General features: G+C 39.8%; 1 pseudogene; it reads right to left on the reverse strand.

Moving 5' to 3' along the window:
• Window positions 1-208: 208 nt before the first annotated feature.
• Window positions 209-292, reverse strand: LOC132682640 (U2 spliceosomal RNA; annotated as a pseudogene).
• Between the last annotated feature and the right edge of the window lie 14,854 nt (window positions 293-15,146).

The following is a 15,146-nucleotide window of genomic DNA, read 5'->3' on the forward strand; positions in this document are numbered from 1 at the left end:
AGGTGGTAAAAACAACCACGCTAAATAAATGCAAATAAATGCCATAATGCTGGTAAAAATTTCCCTTCAACTTTTGTTCTTATAGAAGAAGAAAACAATCATACAGTGGGGGGGTTAATTATTAATCTAATTATTCAGGAGCTGACATGCAAAATATGGCTTATCCAGATGCTACTGATTCCCTATTTCTGAAAGACTGTCTCTCTCCTTGAAGTACTTACCTCCAAAAGTGTGTTTCAACTGGTAAGAACAGATACTATACTTGATCTTAGCCAAAAGGCCGAGAAGCGATCCAAAAACGTGTTTAAAAGTAAGGTAAGGGGCGCCTGGGTGGCGCAGTCGGTTAAGCGTCCGACTTCAGCCAGGTCACGACCTCGCGGTCCGTGAGTTCGAGCCCCGCGTCAGGCTCTGGGCTGATGGCTCGGAGCCTGGAGCCTGTTTCCGATTCTGTGTCTCCCTCTCTCTCTGCCCCTCCCCCGTTCATGCTCTGTCTCTCTCTGTCCCAAAAATAAATAAAAAAAAAAAAAAAAAAAAAAAAAAGTAAGGTAAGGCTTGGGGCACCTGGGTGGCTCAGTCAGTTGAGCGTCTGACTTCAGCTCAGGTCATGATCTCACAGTCCGTGAGTTTGAGCCCCGCGTTGAGCTCTGTGCTGACAGCTCAGTGTCTGGAGCCTGCTTCAGATTCTGGGTCTCCCCTTCTCTCTCTGCCCCTCCCCTGCTCATACTCTGTCTCTGTCTCAAAAATAAATAAAAAAAACATTTAAAAATTAAAAAAAAAAAGTAAGGTAAGGCTTAGATGGCTAGTGGCATGTTTTCTACTTGGGTACAAGGTGGAGAAAAATAGTCCTTGTAGAGGTAAATTATGAAAAGTTCCACATCATTAAGGTAAAGCCAACTGCTGCAATAAAGAAACCCTGGCTTAACACCAAACAAATCTGGGTATTGCTCAGAAATACCAATTACTGGAAAAGAAAGTTCAGGGTAGAAAGAGTGAAAGTCTTCCTTACACACAATCATCCAGGGGCCCAAAGATGGTTGTGTCATCTTGAACATATGGCTTCCAAAGCTATCCATGGCACGGAATCCCAGTCCACAGACAAGGGAAGGAATACAGGCACACCAGTTTCTTACCCCTCCTTTGTCTCTCAACAGATTGACATCATTGTCACTCACATTCTCCTGCCAAGATGTGGGTGAATGGCCCCACCTTTCTGAAAGAGCCGGGAAGGTCTATCCCTGCGCTGTCCCTTTCTGGCAATTGCTCCACCTTGTGGAAGGGGAGCAAACATCTTTGATTTATGCCCAGGATTCTCTACCAGACCATACAACCAGTCGCTAGACATTTTTGGCCTTTCTCTCCCTCTGTCAATTGTGGATATTGAACTAGATGATCTGTAGTCTCTCCCAGGTCATGAAAAGGTATAGGACTCAAAACTTTATTTCATAAACATTTTTATTTTAGAATCTGACTTTCTCCGAGTATTTTAAGAATTGTGTACTATTATTTTACCATATATATTTTGGATAAAAACATCTCTCCACTGTCACTGAAATTGACTGAGTATTGACTGTTCCTGGCATTCCGGGCCCGGTTGGGAGTTCCACGGGCTCTAACCTGAGACCAATATTGCATACCACATTCTAAGTGTAAGAAAAATGAGTGGCTGTCAGCTGAAATATCAATAATGAGATGGAGTATGGGACGCCTAGGTGGCTCCGTTGGTTGAGCGTCCGGCTTCGGCTCAGGTCATGGTGTTGCAGTTCCTGAGTTCGAGCCCCACGTCGGGCTCTGTGCTAACAAACAGCTCAGAGCCTGGAGCCTGCTTTGGATTCTGTATCTCCCTCTCTTTCTCTCTCCCCCTCCCCTGCTCATGCTCTGCCTCCTTCTGTTTCTCAAAAATAGGTAAATGTTAAAAAAAAATTCAAAAAAAAATAATGAGATCGGGTATCACTCTATGAAAACAAGATCCGGTGTTTCATATTTAACTTACGTAATCTTCCTAACAATCTGGGGAAGACTCTTGAGACAAGAAACCGTCTATAAGGATCAGAGCTAAAACTTAACATTCAGGATTCCTTCCTCTCAATGCTGCTCTCTGGGGTGCCTGGGTGGCTCAGTCAGTTGTGTCCGACTCTTGGTTTCAGCTCAGTTCACCATCTCAGTTCATGAGTTCAAGCCCCGCATGGGACTCTGTGCTGACAGTGCAGAGCCTGCTAGGGATTTCTCTCTCCCTCTCTCTCTGCCCCTCCCCAGCTTGCTCTCTCTCTTAATAGTAATAATAATGATAATAATATTAATAATAATAAATAAAATGCTCCTCTAATAAATCAAGATTCTTCTTATTGCACCCGGCCTCCACCTTTCATAAGCTCCTTTCCCATTTTATCTCCTCTGACCTGGTGAGTGCCTCCCTCATTCCCGTTTGCTGTAGGCTTTGCAGCTGCCTCCCCAATACATGGTTAATTTCCCATCATTTTCTGTGAGCAGATGTTCCCGAGGAGCGGAGCCGCTTGGCCATCCCCAGCACTATCTCCTGCAGATTACTGGATTGAACACAGTAGCCGCTGGCCATCCTTTTGATCCGAAAAGAAAAGATCTCCCCACTGGGATATTCCTCATGATGATGTAATTAGTCTCCTAGACATACCTAACAAATTTATTTCTAATCACCAGGGATGAGGGGAGAGGAGAAAGAACCATTCATCTTGGATTGTGCGCGATTGTCGCAGTTAATATGCACCATTTCCACCCCCCTCGTGCAATGTCTTCTTTGGTGATTGTTCAAAGATTCGGGGGCAAGAGCCACTCTTCAAAAGCAGTGGGGAACCACACATTCATAAAGAGGTCCCAGGCACTATTAAATTGCTTTTTCAAACCTGGCAAAGACATTAGAGCTGAAAATCCTGTCAGCTTCCAACTGGCCCTGGCATTAAGAACAGGTGAAGCTCTTAATAACTTTTCTGACACTATGTTTGACTCCAAGACACAACATGGAACATTCAGGACAAACAAATCCAGCTGTTCAAAATTTCCAGTTCTGCAGGGTAGAGCAGCAGTGTAATATTTTTGCCCAGGATTGAGTCTTGCGGTACTTGTTAGGGATAGGGTCTTATTAAACTCATGTACCATCCATGGGGAAAAAAATCTTCAATATATTATATTAATAATCAATCACAGGTAGAATCTGAGGTCTATCAGTGACAATGAATGCAAAAGCTATTAAATGGTATAAGCAAACGAAGAACGAAGATCAGGGTTAAGACCGTGACGTTTTGTGTTGGTGCATTTTGCCAGAGAAGAGGGCTGGGAAGTCCAAGAGGGAAAAAGCTGGTTTAAGAGACTTTATCTTCGAACCACTCAACCACCCATTTGAGACCTAACAAGCATGCAACCCCACCTGCTTTTAAAGACATGCTTCAAACAAACATTTCACCAGAATAGAAGCAAAACTCTCCAGGTCATTCTTGTTATCAGCGAAGGCACTGAGAAAGACAGGGCGTGTCACGCCCTGTCTTTTCCACATCTCTTTGCATGGAACATTTGCCCTACTGGCATAACTAAGAACTCACTGGGTGCAAAGAGGGGAAGAGGCTAGAAGACATTTTAAGTTACTGCCCCAACAGTTCTGGGTCTTGGTCTTGACGTTCTGAATTGCTTTTCTTGAGACACATTTTTTAAAGTCCCCAGAACAAATTGTAGAACTGGTTATGTGGACAGTTGTGCACCTGAGGGACAGGAGGATCAGGAAAAAGTCATGAAACCCAATGCTACAGTTTCCAGACGACAGAAAGTCAGTCACAACCCTCCTCCGTCCTAGGGACACTTAATCTGGTAAGCTGTATCTAACAGATGTGTCTGTTTTTCTCTTCCTAAATGATCACCATGAGTTCTTACACTTGTACCAACCATGCCCGCTAGTGTCTTTTTAAAAAGTCCCATTCATCACAGTGCATTTCTTCTCACAATGTTTTAAGTCTCTAAACAGCTATTCTTGGTTCCTCATTTGATCATGGAGCTATAGATAAAATTAAATAAGACAGCACCTGTAAAGCGACTCAGTGCTTTGCAGGACACCTAATAGAAGCTCAATCGAGAGAATATTTAGATATAACAGATAGAAGCTTCCCCACCTTTTTCTCTTGGTCACTTTGTCCATTTCTGTACACCGTTAAGTAGGTCAGACCCATTGTCAGGCTAATGTGTCAAGATCCCAATAAAAATCGAAACTGGAGGGTGTCTCTCAGCAGTGAAGATGTTCAAGAGGGGACACTGGTCACTTTCCCTTTGGCTTTCCCCTCCATCTTATTGCTTTTCTTCTCTAGCTTAAGAAATCCTTCATATCCCACGTGTTTCTGGCCCTCCAAGGATCTCTCTGCGCCCTATGGCAGATTTTACCGTGGCACGTAATGCGAGCATATTATAGTATTTGTGACACCCATTTTTAGCATGGTTTAGTAATTCCTTCTAAATGAGAAATATTTTCCACTAGGGTGATGGACCGTATGTTAATTTGATTAGTAAAAATTGTCAGTGTGTGAGGAGACCCTGGGAATCAATTGTGTGATCAAAAGGACCCATTCTCCTGCCAGGCAGGGTACCCAGAGGACACTCTGGAGCCATTCATGAGAAGAATGCTGTATAAGAAAACCAGGGCAGAGGTGCAAAGGTCGATGTGTTCAGTTCTATTTAAATCATAAGGCTGCTTCCAAAATAACAAGTTTAGCCACTGAAATATCAGGGCCATGATTGCTCAGTTCCTTTCCTAACATTCAAAGAATAAATTGAATGAAAATGTATGAGATTGTTGCTATAGAGTTTTCTCCAGAGAACAGACACTCTGGGGTTGAACTGACATGAAATTGTCTAGAAAAACTGGCCCATGTCCAACTCTGTGGACCTATGTGGACAAAGCAAAGGTAGAAATGGAAACAAAGGAGTGATTTGCGCAAATATACTAGAAGTTATACCTGCACAAAACCAAATGAATTACCAAGCAATATGTCAATAATTTGAGCAGAGGCAGACCTCCAACAAGCCACCATTTCCCCTTCAAAGTCTAGAGTGGGGGTCAGAAACAGGCAGTTCTGTCGCGGCTTAACGCTGTAAACCTGGGCAGAACCCACCAGGTGAAGTTAACGAATGGGTTATGGGATAGCAAAACCCGAGAATCTGAAGTCAAAGTTCAGTCAATCATAAAAGCATTTTACCTTTGTGTAGACAAACAGAAGTTATCCTTTCAAATAGTAATGATTTTTACCCAAAGGTAAGCCCCATCTGATCTTGTCACTATCTGCATTTGTAGGAGATGCCTTTTGTGTGAACAAGGAACACACTGAAAGTCCCCTGAGTATTTGGTGACTTAGTAGAAACTCCTAGCATCCCTGTGTCAAATTCTACAATATACTTTCTACAATAAATTATCTCTGCAATGAATTCCTTATTAAGTAAATCCCATTTGAATTGACGTCTGCTAGCTGAGACAGCGACTATCAATCTAACATTCATTATAGAAGATAAATACAGTTTTCATTCTAAATACTGCACACAGGTGTCTGCTGTGACAATGTACCTGTAACTTTCTACTGTGAAGAGAAAATCAGATCTTAAAAAAAAAAAAAATTAACGTTTATTCATTTTTGAGAGACAGAGAGAGAGAGACAGAGCGTGAGTGGGGGAGGGGCAGACAGAGGGAGACACAGAATCTGAAGCAGGTTCCAGGCTCTGAGCTGTCAGCACAGAGGCTGATGCGGGGCTCAAACTCTGGAACTGTGAGATCATGACCTGAGCTGAAGTCGGACCCTTAACCGACTGAGCCACCCAGGTGCCCCAAGAAGATCAGATCTTAACGGAAAATGAATTAAGAATTGAAAAGTATTCTATGTATCTTTGGCATGATTGTGATGCACATTTGAGTGGTAATAGCATGAGGTAACATCCTGGACCCAGCTAAAGACATCGAGGACAATTTGGACCCAATTGCACATTTCTATGTGTTATCTCCATTTTCTGAAAAGTTACTACTAACTTATTGAGCGATTTCAATATATTCAATGTATACTCTTAATGAAATAAAGTGGTCCCAAGCATATATGAGAAATACCACCTTTTGAGTAATGTTTGTCACAACACAACTGTTGAAGAATAAAATCTGTACTGCCCTAGTTTGGAACCTCCTTACTACTTTATTCACCAGGGACCTAGCTATAGCATATTCTCCTAGCTTCCAGTCTGTCTCTTCATTCTAACCCACTTTAGACTTCTACCTAAAGATCTCACCTCTTTTATTTCCCTGTGATTTGTTTTGTGGGTTGGTAGAAAGGGACTAAGGTCCAGAAATTATGGTCACTGGTAGATAGTCACACAAAGCAAATGCCCAGTGAAGGAACGGGACCACTCAAAGATACAGGGATATTGTCATGAAGGAGGCAAAGCTGAGAGCCAAACACTAGTTAGTAATTCAAAGAGGTTCCTAAATATAGGAATCCAGAGGGAGAAATCCAAAGCAAGAAGGCTGAGTTTGAAGAAGCAACTTCTGAGCGCAATTAACAGGAGAACAGGAGGTAAAAAGAACGAATACTCAAGCAAGCTACTATTTAATACACATGCCTGGGGGTGCCTGGGGGCTCAGTCAGTTGTGCGTCCAACTTTGACTCAGGTCATGATCTCACTGTTTGTGGGCTCAAGCCCACATCAGTCTCTGTCCTGACAGCTCAGAGCCTGGAGCCTGCTTCAGATTCTGTGTCTCCCTCTCTCTGTGCCTCCCCCACTAGCACTGTGTCTCTCTCTCTCGCTCTCAAAAATAAATAAACATCAAAAAAAATTTAATATACATGCCTGGCTTTTAGGCACACCACGGGATGGTGAAATGGGGAAAGTCAACTCCATGTGAAGGACTTGGTACAAAGCAAATATGTTTCCTAAAACATGCTAGTCAACACGTGAGTTTACTAATGTTTAAAACTTTCTCATCTACTGAAGAAACTTACTATCCTTTCACTAAACTATCACTCCGACATTCTGTTGCATAAGGATTCTTCTTAATGGAGCTCTCTGAACTTGTTCATGATGTTCTTTGTGCCTGAAGTAAAAGAAACAAATAGTTTTTCAGATTAAAAGGGCCCACCAAGGGCCCCCAAGATGAATATAAAAAGGCCACACCAAAACGTACATTGCTAGAATTTCCAAACACTCAGAAGAAATAAAATACTGCTAGTGTCCACTGACTCTCCTGGATGATGGTTTTTTAAGTTCTCACTCAATCAAAAGCTCAAATCCTCTTCCTCAACATTCATTTGTGGATGATGATCTGGCTTCACTTCACCAAGGAAGCAGAAGCAGTCAGAAGACAATATTCCCATCCTCTACCAACCACTTCAACTAACTGTCAGCATCTAACCCTACAACTTCTGCTTGCTAACTTTTTAGCAAAACAATCTCTCCATGCACTCAACTTTACCCAATCTCTCTGTGTTGGTGAACATACTCAAGGACACTGGTCAAGAAACTGTGACTCTTTTCCTTTCCTGATCAGCATTCCCTTCTCTCTTTGATCATACCCATCAGCATACCAATACACCCTCATCCCTTCCATTTAAAGAAAAAAAATGTTTTCTCTTGGGGCCCTTGGGGGGCCCAGTCACTTGAGTGTCTGACTCTTCATTTCAACTTAGGTCATGATCCCAGGGTCATGGGACAGAGCCATGCATTGGGTTCCATGCTCAGCATGGAGCCTACTTAAGATTTTCTCGCCCTCTCCCTCTGCCCCTCTCTCTTGCTCACGCTCTCCCAAATAAATTTTAAAGTAAATAAAAATTGTAAAAATAAAAAAATAAATCGTTTCATGACCTCGCTTTACCCATTAGCTATCACCATCTTGCCATTTCTTTCCTCCCTTTTTCAGCAAATCTACTTGGAAAGATTATCTCTACACCTTGCCTCCAATTGCCCCGTCTTCCTGTTTTTTCTTTTTCCCCATCCATTCTTAATCATATACCACTCTGACTTCCCTCTTGCCATTACATCTGCACCAAAATGACTCTCATCAAGGACATCAATTCCAGGCGGCTAAACCCAAAGGTCTAGTCTCAAGTGTCATTTGATGTGACCTATCAGTAGCATTTGACCGAGAACATTCATTTCACTTCCTTCAGAGATTTGGTTCACCTGCCTTCCAGACAATACACATCCTTCATTCTCTTTCTCTTTAAATAGTTATTCCTCCCAAATCCCTTACTTTCTTCCTTTTCCTCTAGATCTTTAATTATAGCAAGATGCTGGAGCTCAGGTTTTTTTTTTTTTTCTTATTCTCTTTTCTATTTATACTTGTTCCATGCAAGGAAATTCATCCATCTCATCCCTTTATATACCATCTCTAAGGGGTAATTTCCAAACGTCTATCTTCTGTCCAAAACCCTTTCATGAGTTACATCGACCATAAGTGAATTGCATTTATGACATCTCCATAAGTGAACTCAATTTCCCCCCCCCCCCCGAAACAACTGCATCTGATTGTTTTCCCTTCTCACTGAATGACAACTCCAAATTTTCCATTTCAGAAGTCAAAAATCTAGAGTCATTCCTAACTTTTCTCTTTTTTTCATGTTCCACATCCAACCCATCTGAAAATCTTATTGGCATTACTAACAAAATCTGTAAGCAATTCAAATAGTAGTCGCCACATCCTGATTCGAGACACCAATATCTCTTGCCTGGATCATTGCACCTACATACATGCTATGTGGCCTCCCTGCTTCTACCCTTAACCTATTACAGTTTATTTGCTTATGTGTTTGTTTACTAACAGGAGACAAAGAGAAATACAGTGCAAGCAGAGGAGAGACAGAGTGAGGGAGATACAGAACCCAAAGCAGCCTCCAGGCTCTGAGCTGTCAGTGCAGAGTCCAACGCGGGGCTCGAACCCATGAACTTGACATCATGACCTGAACTGAAGTTGGATGCCCAACCCACTGAGCCACCCAGGCACCCCACAGTTTATTGTTGACATAGCAGCATAGCAGCATTTTTATATGATTTTGCCAATCCTTCTGCTGAGAACTTGTCAAGTCTCATTTCTCCCACCTTAAATGCCACAATCCTTACAATGGCCTACAAAGCCCTACATGGTCTGGCTCCATGCCCGCTGTCTATATCGCCTGTTAATATTCTCCTCTGGCTTACTTCTGTTCACCGTCATGATGTTTTTGTATAAAAATATGCATACTACACAGAGAAATAGAATGAAATTACAAACAGCCAGTAAGTGAAAAAAGTTACTTGTAGGAAAAGCAATGGAAGGTGAAAGAAAATAAAGGTCTGATATCTGGGCATTAGTGGCGTTTCCAATATAAATGAAAGTAATATATATGAGAATATTAAGGGTGGTGATAAAGGTACTGTTGTTTTTGTTAACTGTTTATATTTTCAATGGATACAAGATTAACCTGAAGTAGATTGTGGTAAGTTCGTTATATGTGTTATAACCACTACAACAACTCCAAAAAAACACAAACACAAAACAAAACAAAAACCCACACACACAAAGGATAGCCAAAAGCCAACAGATATTTTTAAGTGGAATACAAACATAATGAAAAAATCTAAATGCAGGCCCAAAGGATAGACACGAGAACATGTAACAGTAAAGACAAACGGCCAATAGGTAATCAAGTTTCAGACCAAATTCCTATCATAACAATAATCACAGTAAATGGTATGGGTCTAAACACCACAACCAAAGGCAGAGATTATCAGCATGGGTGACAACATTAAGATTTGAATCTAAAAATGAAGCAACATGCTTAACAACGAGCAGGTCAAAAGAGAAAGGAAAATTTTAAAATGTCTCAAAACATTAAAAATGGAAACATACCAAAATCTATATGATGCTGCAAAAGCAGTTCTGAGAAAAAAGTTTACAGTGATGAAGGTATATACTAAGAAATTTGAGAGATCCTAGAAAAACAACCTAACTCTATACCACAAAGAACTAGAAAGAGAAGAACAAACTAAGTCCAAAGTTAGAAGAAGGAAGGAAATAATAAAGATCAGAGTAGAAATAAATGAAATAGAGACAGTAAAAATAAAAGGGGGAAAAAATCAATGAAACTAAGAGCTGGTCTTTCCAAGAGATAAACAAAACTGACAAACCTTTAGCTAAACTAAGAAGGAAGAGATAAAACTCAAATAAAATCAGAAAGGAACGAGGAGACACTATAACTGATAGTATAGAAACATGATCTTAAGAGACTATGATGAACAATTCTATGCCAGCAAATTAGACACCCTAGAAAAAATAGATAAATTCCTGGAAACACACAACCTACCGAGACTGAATCAGGAAGAAATAGAAAATCTGCACAGAACAATAATAAATAGAGGTTGATCAATTATCAAAAACCTCCCAGCACAAAAAATGCCAGAAATATATGGCTGCCCTGGAGAATTCTACCAAACATTTAAAGAAGAATTAATACCGATTCTTCTGAAACTCTTCCCAAAAAACTAAGATTAAGAAAAAAAAAAAAAGATGGCTTGATTACATGCTTTCTACAAGATAAACAAATTGAAAATAAATTGATGAGTTCATGAGTTTGAGCCCCACATCGGGCTCTGTGCTGATGGCTTGGAGCCTGGAGCCTGCTTCGGGCTCTGTCTCCCTCTCTCTCTGCTCTTCCCTCATTCATGCTTTGTCGCCCTTTCTCTCTCTCTCTGTCTCTCTCAAGAATAAACATTTTAAAAAAAATTTTAAAAGGAAAATAACTTGAAAGAAAAGGATATATAACACAAGAAGCATAAAAACTGTTGAGTTACTATAATGCAAACTTCAAGGAAACTAGTATTACTAAGGAGGGATACTTCATAATGGTAAGAAGGATAATTCATCACAAAGAAATAAAAATTACAAATGTATGCACCTAATAATAGAACTTTGAAATACATGAAGCAGAAATGGACAAAATTAAAGGAGAAATAAGCAATTACACAGACACTTAACAGTAGCAATTGGTAGAGCATGTTGGCAAAAATAATCAGTACAGACTTGCATGGTCAGTACAACACTAGTAACCACCTGGATCTAACTGGCATTTAAGGGACATAATATCTGACAACTGCAAAATAAATATTTTCATTGCACATTGTAAATAAGCAATTACACAGACACTTAACAGTAGCAATTGGTAGAGCATGTTGGCAAAAATAATCAGTACAGACTTGCATGGTCAGTACAACACTAGTAACCACCTGGATCTAACTGGCATTTAAGGGACATAATATCTGACAACTGCAAAATAAATATTTTCATTGCACATTCATATGGTGAATGTAATCTACCTTGTGCACTATAAAAGAGTATGTACTGTCATAAAACAAGCATCGATATATTTAAAAAACTGAAATGATATGGGGCATTCTCTTTGGCCACACCAATATTAAATTAAAAATCATCAGTCAGATAACTAGGGAAACTCCAAATATCTGCAATTTAAACAGACTTATGAATAAGTATTGAAAACAAAACTCGTAGGAAAAAATTCTAAATATTTTGAACTGAATGACAATGAAAATACAACCACTATTTTTTTTTTTCCTCAAATGAGTAAACTGAGGTTCAGAGGGGTGGACTAAGTTCCAAGTTACACAGCTAACATCCCAAGTGGATACCTTAGGACTTTTAAAGAGCAGTTCCCTAGGTTCATGCTTATAAATCATAATGTGCTTTTTATGGTTTTTGGTATAGATTCACATCACAATATTTAAGCAGCTCTCCTACACACTGTTATGACCAACTGACTTTGAAAACACAAAAATGTCCCATATTCTTTTGGGCCGTTTACTTTATTTGGGATTATGAGACTCGCAGGAAAATTTAATTACGCTAGTAGAATGTACTGGACAATTAGTACGTAGGGGATCTAGTTAAAAATTGAAAATCGGTATTCAGACTCTGGAATTTGCTCTAAATCCTGGGAAACACCTGCAGAATTGGAAATGTAGGACCTTAGAGCCTGTGTAGCTGTGTAAGTGCAGGACAAGTGCTCAGTTAGGGGGAGCTGCTTTTGTTTTCCTAAGAACTCTTCTTTCCCTGGTTGCTGGGACCTCCTATGATCCGAGGTATCACCTCAGGAATGAGGTTAGCTGGCCCTCAGTCGCCTGAGGAACAGAGGTAGTCGCAGGTTCTTTGAAGGCAGAAGCTTCGATTCAGCTGGCCCATGGCACCCGCACTTATTGCCTTGAGGGTCAGACCTCTCCCCATGCACACAAAGGTTTCCGGGCCAACACGATGCTCACCAGTTTGCCTTTGCCCAGAATCTGTCTGATATTTTTCCAGGCAAACCTCCACTCTTCTCCTGGAGAGTGTTCCAAGAAAGGCAACATTTGAATTGACAGTCATTTGTATTTGATTATAAGTTTGTACATGTATTTTCTTAGAGCTGAATGTAATGGAAAGATCAGAGAGGGGTCTGCAGGTCATGAATGACCCAGCAAGGTATCGCTCCAGAAAAAGAAAAAAATATATATATTAAAGCCAGAGATCACAACAAATATAGAGTAGAATTGAATTGAATTAAAAACAGCAGAAATAGCATACACAGACATGAAACTAATGCCTGGGCTATACACCTTCAATCTTGGGGATTTGTGTCATAAATTGTCAGGTAACATTTACTACTTATTATGAAAAGCAGTTTACAAATTGTGAAATATCTAATACAATCTATAAATACAAGTATTTTTATTCTTTCTAGTCTTTAGAAGACTTGACCAGCTACCTTAGCAATATTGCATATTAAACTCTCAAAATTTCCTGCCAACTGTAAGCATGTATACAAGACTATTAGAAGTTCTACTATCTGGTTTATAAAATTGATATTTTCTAACAAAAGATTAACTAGAACTTAACCCCTCAGTTAAACATGGGGGAATTATTACAGTCAAGGTTTGCATTGATGTGATTCAGGCATTTGGTATCAGTGATTTTCCTAAAGACAAGTGCACCTGTATTCTGCATTGGATTTTTACGTTTATATCATAAACAGTTCAACGTCAGAAAATTTTTCTGTTTCAGAGTTTTCATTTCAACTCCTTTAATGGCATACCATTTAACTCAGTTGAACTGCATTAGCTCTCCATTTAACTCCAAGGAAAAACCAAAGTCCTTTATGTGGTCTCCAACACCCAGCCAAAAAAAGAAAAAAAAGAAAGGTCCCCTGTTACTTTTCTGATCCCCTCTCTCGCTACTGCCTTGACTCACTTTGCTCTAGGCACACTTTGTTGTCCCTTCAACACAAGGATGCTTCCAGCCTACAATCTGTACTCTAATTGTCCCTCATGCAGGCACTCCTTTCAGGAAACATCCCCTTAGACCAAAACCAGACAAGGAGAATATAAGAAAATGATAGACTAATATCCCTAATAAACAGGAATGCAAAAATCCTCAACAATACATTAACAAACTGAATTCAACAATACATTAAAAAGTTCTGGGGCTCCTGGGTGGGTCAGTCGGTTGAGCGTCCGACTTTGGCTCAGGTCATGATCTCGCGGTCTGTGGGTTCAAGCCCCCCATCAGGCTCTGTGCTGACAGCTCGGAGCCCGGAGCCTACTTCAGATTCTGTTGTCTCCCTCTCTCTCTCTGCCCCTCCCCCACTCATGCTCTGTCTCTCTCTCTCTGTCAAAAATAAATAAACATTAAAAAAAAAAAAGTTCATACACCATGATCAAATGAGACATATTCCAGTGTTGGAAGGATGGCTCTAGATCTGCAAACCAATATGATACAACACATTAACAAAATTAAAAGTAAAAATCATACGATCACCTCATAGATGCAGAAAAAGCATTTGACAAAATTCAACACCCTTTCATTACCAAAAGTCTCAACATCACTCAACATAATAAAGGTCATGTAAGGAAAGTCATCAGAGTCAATAATGAAAAGCTGAAAGCTTTTACTCTCAGATCAGGAACAACACAAGGATACTCACTCTTACTATTTTCTCAACATAGTACTAGCAGTCCTAGCCAGAGTAATTAGGAAAGGAAAATAAAAGGTAGCCAAATCATAAAGAAGAAAGCAAAATCTGTCATTAGTGACAGATCACATATTACATATAGAAAGCCCTAAAAATTCTACCCAAAATCTATTAGAATAAATGAATTCAGTAATTTTTCAGGATAGAAAATCAATATACAAAAATCACTGCTATTTCTCTAAACTAATAATGAAGTATCAGAAAGAGAGATTTAAGGAAAAAAAATTCTCCTTTACAATTACATCAAAAAGACAAAATACCAAGGACTAAATTTCACCAAGGAGGTAAAACATCCATACACTGAAAACTGTAACACTGATGAATTAAACTGAAGAAGACACAAATAAATGTTTAAATACATCCTGGAACTGGAATACTCAGTACTGTTTAAATGTCTGTACTATCCAAAACAATCTACAAATTCAAGGCAATTCCAATGGTATTTTCCACATATACAAACACAATTCTACAATTTGTATGGAATAAAAGACCCCAATTAGTCACAGCAATCTTGAGAAAGAAGAACAAAGCTGGAGGCATCACACTTCTTGATTTCAAACTCTATTACAGATGTTACAGTCATCTACACAGTAGAGTATTCGCATAAAAACTGTGACACAGGTCAATGCAACTGAATATAAAGCCACAAATAAGTCCATGCATATATGGTCAATTAACTTATGACAAAGGAGCCAAGAAGATACCAAAGTATCCATTGATGGATGAATGGATAAAGAAAATGTGGCATATATATGCAACAGAATACTATTCAGCCATAAAAAGAAGGAAATCCTGCCAATTGTGACAACATGGATGGACCTTGTTGGCATCATGCTAAGTGAAGTCAGTCAGAGAAAGACACATGGATGGGAAAAGGGCAGTCTGCTTAATAAATGGTGTTGGCAAAACTCGACAGCCATATCAATAGCCTGGATGAAAATGGACCACTATTTTCCACAATATACAAAGATCAACTCAAAGTAGTTTATTTCGGGCTCCTCAGTGGCTCAGTTGGTTAAGCATCCAACTTTGGCTCAGGTTATGGTCTCATGGTTTGTGAGTTTGAGTCTTGTATCGGGCTCTGCACTGATGGTGTGGAAATTGCTTGGGATT

This window comes from Panthera onca, chromosome A1, assembly GCF_046562875.1.
Source record: "Panthera onca isolate mPanOnc1 chromosome A1, mPanOnc1 haplotype 2, whole genome shotgun sequence".
NCBI lineage: Eukaryota > Metazoa > Chordata > Mammalia > Carnivora > Felidae > Panthera > Panthera onca.